The following is a 2,863-nucleotide window of genomic DNA, read 5'->3' on the forward strand; positions in this document are numbered from 1 at the left end:
GGCGAGTTAATTACTGTAAAAGGATACAAAATAAGTGCTGTAAAATTTAAAAGTCATTGTAGGATATTAACACATACTGGTTTCTCTCAAAATTATCACTGTTTAAGGTTTAATGTCTGAAAAAAAGAAAACAAACTACTGTAAGTGTTTGGGGGAAACACAAGTTTGATGTAATTGATAATAAAGTTAGATTAAAATATGGTTATAAAAACGTAATTATATACTAACCTTATTGTTTGTATACTTTAAGGTCAACTATAACTATAAACTATTTATTTTCGAATATTATATGTGGGCAATATATATTATATATAACATACATGGGCGATTCGGGGGCCTTTCCACAAAACGACTTCCTTCTGACATTCTCCTGTTGTGACGTCCTCCATTCGTTTTTCCGACAACAATCGCCATGACAACTAGAGCAATAATCTGTAACAACTTGAACATCTGCATTGTTTTGGTTTCTGAAAAAAAAAATATCTCAAAACAAACATCATATTTCAAGGGCAAAACAACAACAACAACAACAACAACAACAAAACAAACAAACAAACCCAAACAAAATAAAAGAAAAAATCCGTAAATATTGAACAGCATATCTTACTTCATACACAAAAAAACATCAATTTAACAGTACGATGCTTGGTCTAACGCATTTTACGATTTTTTACTTGACATTTTGCTCTTGTTGTACTCTAGTACCAGTGCTGTATCTATAGTTTTGTGGATTTTAACAATAAGCTTCGAGTCTAGTGAATAAAGACATTATACATTCGTTACCGTTTCGCTTTTGAAATACGATTTAATGAATATAAATTAGCATAGCAATACTTTTTTGCATTGAAAGCAAGATACAGCTTACATAAAGTATATTCACAAACTGCACCATGGACAATAAAGCGTTAAAAACATTTTTTTATAGCGAGTTAATTACAATTTTATAGATTTTGCTTCGCAATATAAATGAATTATCGAGAGAACAAAGATTCAAGCGGAAATCAAAAGAATTTAATCCAAGGACAATGTCTTGACAGTGACAACACCCCCCCCCCCCCCACACACACACCAGGGAAAGTGAAGTGACCAAAATAACAAGGCAAAATGAAGAAGCAACCAACTCGGAGTACACAAAAACACTGGGAGCATGGACCAGGTGCACTGGTAGGGTAAGCATCATCAGCTTTTCTGGAAACAAACATAATATATGTTGTACAGTGGCTCAATTAAACGTAAATAAGATTAATGAATAAGTGAACACTAGTCTCGTATAAAATGTTAAAAGGAACAACATAAAAAATATAAATAAAACGTTAAAAAATAAAGAATATGAGCCAACATTTTCGGCTTTACGAACTTCTGCCAGGGGCATTGAGGAGAAAACTAACAACTGTCGATCTTTACCACAGAGAGAACTTGCCCTCCAAAATTGATCTTGATAATTGGAATATACAACAAATGAAAACCGGGTTTTGACAATCATTCAATGAGTTGGGGAGCAACTCTGCTGATGTTTCTCTTTTTTTTTCAGGAAACACCAACAGAGTTCATGCAATGTTAAATCCGGCGTAAACGAAAGGAGAAAAGAAAACTATGACACGCTTAACAAATTGGTTCTCAGAGTTTAGATTGATACACCGTGACAATCGATTAGTTTATGAGGACAACCATAAAAAGTGTGTAGTGATGACTTCAAACTTGTAGCAACATAACCCTGTTTCGAAAACCTAAGAAGTATTGCACAGTACAAACAGTCCACGTAGTTCCGCCAATCTCTTGCATAATGTTGTGATATGAAAACTACGCAAGCTCAGGCAATTATAGTTCAAACTAGATACAACATTTCCAAATATTCACGAAAGAAGGGGTTCGAATCCCGCTGAGGGAGCGACCTTATATGCATCTCAAATTTGTAACTTTGTATCGATTCTAGAGTTGGGTTGTAGTTTAGGCTTGATTATATATATGTATGCATCCTCGTATTAACAAACTATGTTGATCCTCGCCGTGCATGCTATGTATCTACATAATAATGTATTAGCAAGAAAGATTAGAGTTGCTTCACCCCATTAGACTTCTTACATGTATTATATGGTTGATGTGGCTTTATTTGTAGACTGTTACAGATCCTCTATTGTCTTACTCGATACTAACAAAGGTTGTCCTATTCAGTTACATCATGTGCTAATATTCGCGATCTAGATTTACTTACTCGGTTAACGAAAACTATACTTTATAGCCAAGTTGTCTAGAGCGTTGGACTTAGTGCAGGCGGTGTTGCCATAGATGTCAGAAAAGAGAAGGGGTTTGGATCCCGCTGAGGGAGCAACCAAATTTGCATCGCAAATTTGCAACCTCTCCTACCGGTTCTACTGCTTCTGCAGATAATGATGGTTGAACACGTCGTTAAGAGTTACTTGGTGACGTCGCATTATAATCAAAGCGAAAGTAAAAGTGACGTTCACTATAAATAGTGCAGCTATAAATAACGTCTTGGTAAAATCTATCATTATTCATGTTTCTTGTATTTATTGTACTTCTATATATTTTTAATAATTTATTTTCAAGTGTTAAAATGTCAGTTAAGTTTCGGTTTGTATTTTTGAATAAAAAGTGTGGAAATAAAAACTATACAATATTTCCGTTTTATAAATTTCCGGATGAAATAACGAAACAAGAACGTATGAATAAAGAAACATTTTTATTCAAATTAGTCTCAGACCACTACTAGGGCGCTGGACTGTGTGCAGGCGGTGTTGCCATAGATGTCACAGCGGTACGAGTTCGAGACCCGCGGACGGAACGACCAAAAATTTGCATCGCAAATTGGACAGTTCTAACATAAATGGGATTTGTCAGACCT

At 34.8% G+C, this 2,863-nt stretch overlaps 1 long non-coding RNA gene across 1 annotated transcript; it reads right to left on the reverse strand.

Moving 5' to 3' along the window:
* On the reverse strand, nt 1–2,376 carry LOC148613751 (uncharacterized). The gene is made up of 3 exons (XR_015923175.1): nt 2,213–2,376; nt 321–467; nt 1–116 (listed from the first exon to the last, which is right to left on the reverse strand). It is a non-coding gene; the product is annotated as an uncharacterized LOC148613751 (long non-coding RNA).
* Nucleotides 2,377–2,863: the final 487 nt, after the last annotated feature.

The sequence above is a fragment of the Perna viridis genome, chromosome 6 (genome assembly GCF_037379345.1).
Source record: "Perna viridis isolate PV_CMFRI_1.1 ecotype Kerala chromosome 6, ASM3737934v1, whole genome shotgun sequence".
Classification (NCBI taxonomy): Eukaryota; Metazoa; Mollusca; class Bivalvia; order Mytilida; family Mytilidae; genus Perna; species Perna viridis.